Raw genomic sequence first — 6,344 nt, 5'->3', positions numbered from 1 at the left:
CGTTACTCGCCTCTTACGACAGACATTGGTAGCTAAAGGCCAATTCTAACCCGGTCTTCACGTGGCATACAATAAAGAGAGTGAGTGAGTGAGTGTTGCTTTCAGCAATAATATAGCTATATCATGGACATGCGACACTGTCACGGCCATTGTACTAATGTTGGGAATCGAACTAGGGTTTTGGGTGTGACGAACAAACGCTTTATTCAACAGTGTAAACCACCTCCCCTCACTTACGACGTTGCAGCAGCAATGCCTGATGCGTTCGTATGCATTATGCAACAGTGAATTCACGCTGAATGCAAGTGTTATATTCCGAAATCCTCCCTAAGCACTACAGCCTTCTCCTGAACTCTCAAATGATATTACCCATTCAGGAAAAGTGATAATTTGTAACCACAACTTCCTCTTTACGGGCTGTTCATAGACTAACAGCCTGAAGCTATGAAAATCTAGACTTGCCACAATTTCTAGACTTGCGTGGGCTTTCTTGGCCATATATACTTCAGGGTCTGTACGACAGACTAGGGCTGTTCAGTGTTTCATAAAACTTTTCAGACCGACAAGACTTTTTTTAAAGGGGCAGTACACGCAGACACACCACGTTTATGAATAGAACGGCTGATATTAGTCTGAATGCCTGAATCACAGGAACCTTTTCATCAATATCTGACGCCTATAATACCCATAATACACAATAATATAACGTATACATCATCTACGTGGTCAAACAATCAGTCACGTGGTCAAACATTATCCACGTGGTCAAAATATGAACATCGATTTCGATCTATAGGTACCATCGGGCACTTTTATAGCGTTCTTTATGAAATGTTTAGTAAAGGTGAACGTCACAACCATGATGCATCTGATAACTAGAGTACATGAGACAGGAGACACACCTGAAGACTGGACAGTAAAGATGAAGTGATAATAGTGAAACTGAAGGTTTTACTTTTATCAGTTAATTCTGTATTGTTTATACCAAAATGTATTATTAATACATGACATTACGATATTCTCTGTTACTGTGTTGTCATCGGCGATATAACATTAGTTCAGTATTTCCTTCAGCAAGAGAAGAGAACAAACCATTTCAACGTTGCAGAGATGACGTTATGTGAAATGAAATTGTGTTTCAAGTCGTGTTCAAGATCACCTTACATAAACAGTGATACCCATGTACTTGTGTGTGGCCTCATGTATTCGTACAGGCCTTACAAATCAGGCGTCACAGTGCTAGATCCACTACGACACTGGAGTAAGCTGGTTGCTTATCGCCGCACTCAGCAATATTCAAATTATGTGGTGGCTGTCTGGATCAGTATCGTTAGTATCTGTCCATGCAAATGGCACCAATGTGTCAACCAAGTCAGCAATCAGACCACCTGATCCTGTTAGTAGTCTTTTACATCAAACATAGCCAACTGAACCCGGGTTTTCACGGGTAGTGTACTAAGTCCCGACAATCCTGATGCTTGATGGGCATTTAGAAGTTAGAAGGTAAGGAAGGATAACTCCTTATTTTGTTTTTATCCCTTCAATGATAAGCTAGTTCAACGACCTTTGACGAATGTCGCTATGGAACCACTCGCTCGCCACTCCTCACGCTGAAGGTCTCAAAGGGTATCACACACCAAAGATGGTGAAACTCACAGCCACATTGAAGTCACGTCAAGCGCAACAGACGTGTGATGTGAAAGTACTACTCAATAGATCCGCTGAATATTTATGAATAGAATTTTGTATTGACAACCAATAACACTTGTACTTAACACTCACTTCCAATATCTTTTTGTCATATCATGCCATTCAAGGAACTTGTATATAGGGTCCTTATGATTTGGCAATGAATTGATGGACAAGTATGAGGAATCGTCAGTAGCCCTAACGATGTTTTGTCAGTGAGGTCGTTCACTTGTGTGTCGCCTATATTGGGTTTGATTGGCAGCAGCAGAATTGGTTTTATATTTATCTTACATATTGATCTCCTTTTGCAAGTTTCAATCGAAACGATCAGGCCAAAAAATGTCGGCAGGAGTTCGGTCGATTTCAGGATGGTGAGTGGGTAAGTGGGTGGAGGCAACCACTTGCCAAAGCATGCTGAAGTTATATACATTAGGCCATTCAGAAAGTGCCTGATAGTCACAAGGTCAAGTTTACAAGCAAGTGAGAGGCATCCAAACAATACCAACCCTCGCCAAACAGGTACATATTCCGTTTGTCCGACACAAAACGCGAACTCGACAATTCGTTCGATCAGTGAACACTTCCCCTTGACCTCAAATTCAAGGTATGTTGAGCCTGATTCCGCCATGCCAATTAACTGTAAGAAACTGAAATGTACGGGTACACATATTGTACGCTATGATCGCCTTTGATAATAAAATCAATGTAACATAATTATGATATAAATATGAATTGCTATATGGGGATCTAATGGTGACACGTATTACCTCAGATGGTTAACCTCTTGGTCGGGTCTGTCATCAAAACACTAAGTCCAGGATAGTGTCACTGTCACTTCATCTGTCCATTGCTATATATACTGTGAGGCAGTCAGACTGCCTGTGTAGGAACGTCCGTGTAATAACTAAACTGTAATATCTAAACTGTCGGAAACGAGACAAACAGTGCTTCTCGGCTGTTACTCAGTCTGCATCCCTCAAATTTACACAACTGCAGCATACGAAATGTCAAAATAACTCGCTTCGACCTTACTGGGCATTCAGTGGGAGGCGTAAAAGGATATCCAGAAAAGCATGTTTACTCGTACAACCCGGCTGAAAACAATAGATCACACTGTAGATGGCAGTCAGGTCGCTCTGCAAGGACAGAAGGTCCACTCACCTTGCATGAAATGCGCTGCCGACTGGCGCAAGGGGTCTACTCAAAGATATTTTGTGTTTGTGTTGAAGATGTCTCATCTGTTAATATCTTGCGTGTTTTTTCATGAAGTTTATGTTAAGATATGTAAAAGAGTATGATACCTAATGCCCATTGAAAAACATTGTATTAAATGTCTCAAAATATGTAGATGGCATGACCATCTGGAGATTGACATGACTGGATATAATTTGTAAATCGTTCTGATACGCCGTGCATTTGCCCAGTTTATTTCCCCTAGAGGATTATCATATCTTAGCTGATATCTCTGTCTCCCAGACTGACCCCAACCATTGTCTGCGACACCTGTCCTGGCATTGCTTTTGAGACGACCCCCTCTACCTGTTTCTTTTTATAGTGATAGTGAAACTTCATGGTACCCACATCCTTAATAGCTTCAGCATGAAAGTTATCGTTTGTAATTAAGATAAGTCTAATTCTAAAATGGGCATTTAAAAAGTGCCCTCGCACACTAATTTGCATAAAGCCATGGTCAGTTTGGAAAAATATCCGCATTGCTTGTTTCTGCACTAATACCACCTTACTTAACTCCTTTTTATCACGTTTCCTTTCTCCCTACCACTGGGATTTATTTTAACAGATATTTCACACTTTCGCGTATCAACTACATAAATTGTAGAGATAAACGTAGACACAAAAACCGACAGTACGATACCAAGATAATGTCGTTTGTTGGAAACGCTCTGGGGTTGAGTGAGAGGTCCTCTGATTGCTTCAACTCACTGGACCATAAAGATCCGGAACAGAATACGTCTTCAACAACCCATGCTTGTCACAAAAGGCGACCATGCTTGTCGTAAGAGGCGACTAAGGGGATTGGGTGATCAGGGTCGGAGACCTGGTTGACACAGTAGATCGATGCCCATGCTGTTGATCACTGCATTGTCTGGTCCAGACTCGATTATTTACAGACCGCAACAATATATCTGGAATACTGCTGAGTGCGGCATAAAACTAAAGTCACTCACTCACTCACTCTTTCAACTCATTGCTTCTTTAATTGTGTATCGCACTGTCACCAGACTAACCCTTTGTCTCTGAATATGTATAATTTGGATTTTAACAAACAAGCGCATTTAAATTGAAAAGGAGCCCCAGGAGACCAATGATCCCGAACCTGTGGAAATATAGACTTGCTTCATTTAGGGTTTTGGCATTGCATGGAGGACTAGCTGTTGGGACAATATTATGATTCGGGAACTGAGACAGACCACATAATCTTTCGAAGAGCTAATTCCATGTCGACATATGCGTTGACAATTACAGCGTTGATAAATTCAGAACGCATTCTGGTCTTTGAAGAATTCGGACAATGGCTGTCCTGAAACAGTTACTTATTAGAGGTGATTTGGACGGCATTGTGTGGGCAGGACTAGTACGTGATCTGTTTTCGCATACAAAATGTCATTCGCAACGCAAAAGGTCTGTCACCAAGGTGGTGAAACTCCAAATGGATTAGTAATGGTCTCACGCCGCTTTTAGCGATGTTCTAGCAATATCAAGGCGGAGATCACCAGAAATGGGCTTTTCACACTGTGCCCATTTGGAGAATCGAATCCAGGTCCTCGGCGTGCCCAGCTGACATTTAAAGGCCGCCCACGGTCCTGAAACTCCAAGTCAAAATCAGAACACAGACAAATTAACAGTTCGTCAAAAGCAAAAGCAAACGACGTCCGAACTCTTCTGAGATACCACTGTACGAGCTGCAGGTGAACAATTGACATGTTATTCCACAGATTGGCCAGCATAGTCTTTTGGAGTTACCGATATATGGTTGCCTTTCACAACAGATAGAGTTTCGCTGTTCACACTTCCATCTAGCATTATGGCCATGGATTGGACAGCTGACAATGTTTCTTCACTACAGCTCTGGTGTACGTCTCCACTACAGCTCTAGCTCTAGTGTACTTCTTCACTGCAGCTCTAGCTCTAGTGTACTTCTTCACTACAGCTCTAGCTCTAGTGTATTTCTTCACTACAGCTCTGGTGTACTTCTCCACTACAGCTCTAGCTCTAGTGTACTTCTTCACTACAGCTCTAGCTCTAGTGTATTTCTTCACTACAGCTCTAGTGTACTTCTCCACTACAGCTCTAGCTCTAGTGTATTTCTTCACTACAGCTCTAGTGTACTTCTCCACTACAGCTCTGGTGTACTTCAGCTCTAGTGTATTTCTTCACTACAGCTCTGATGTACTTCTTCACTACAGCGCTAGCTCTAGTGTACTTTTCCACTACAGCTCTGTTGTGCTTCTCCACTACAGCTCTAGGTCTAGTGTACTTCTTCACTACACCGCCAGTGTACTTCTTCACTACAGCTCTTGTGTACTTCTTCACTACACCGCCGTAGTTTCGTCCTTGAGGCGTGCAGTAGGTTGTTGCACGTGAATTCCGGGAAACAGAGCAAATGAATCCTACACAATACTGTCACTTTGGAAAGCTCAACAAGTGGCTGCACATTTCCACTGCCACCGGAACACCATACCTGTGCTGGTGAGACGCCACCAGAACACAAATGACGTCATCGATCAGCGACGTTCTGGACGTCCACTTGTAACAACGCCAAGACAGGACCGATGGAAAACGGTGACCCATCTTCGCCACAGGTTTTCAGACTGCAGTGGTGACTGCCCGGACCATCCCAGGACTTCGCCATATTCACCCCAACACAGTTCGACATCGTTCATGACGTCCCGTCATACGACCTATCCTGACATAACGGCGTCGAAAGCTCGCCCAATGTGGTGCCGAAATCATGCCCACAGACCCTTGGTTTGGTGGAGAAACGTTGTGGTTACAGATTAGTCCAGGTTTAACATGTCCCATAGTGACGGACGTCAACGTACCTGTAGACGCGTGGGAGAACGTTAAGCACAGGCCTGTGTCTTGGAGAGGAATCGCTTTGGTGATGATTTGGGGTGGAATAACAGCACGCCAAAGAACTCCTTTGGTGATTGTTCAGGATAACTTAAGTGGTGTGGACCACAGGGATCAGATTCTTCGACCTGTGGCAATCCCTTTTCTGCAACGTCATGGCACTTTGTTAACATTCCAACAGGACAATGTCCGCCCTCATACGATAAGGGTTGCTATGGATTTCTTGCAACACCACAACGTTGACGTACTGCCTTGGCCTGCAAATTCCCCGGATCTCTCCCCGACAGCGCATGTTTGGGACGAGATGGACTGACGTCTACGCCGTCTTCCTCATCCGCCAGATAACGTCCTTCACCTTGCAACAGAACTTGAGAGAATCTGGCCTGACCTCCCACAAGCCTTCCTTACACGTTATGCGTCGTTGATGCGCTGTTGTTCTTTATGCCGATGGCGGACATACAGGTTAATGAGCTTGTGGCATAGTCGTTTGACCCCTGCCCCTCTTGTGGACTCGTGACGTCATTGTGATGGTCTCTTGATATAGTCTCATGATCCCTCCATTA

Source organism: Haliotis asinina, chromosome 2 (assembly GCF_037392515.1).
Source record: "Haliotis asinina isolate JCU_RB_2024 chromosome 2, JCU_Hal_asi_v2, whole genome shotgun sequence".
NCBI lineage: Eukaryota > Metazoa > Mollusca > Gastropoda > Lepetellida > Haliotidae > Haliotis > Haliotis asinina.
This window is presented reverse-complemented; position numbering follows the sequence as displayed.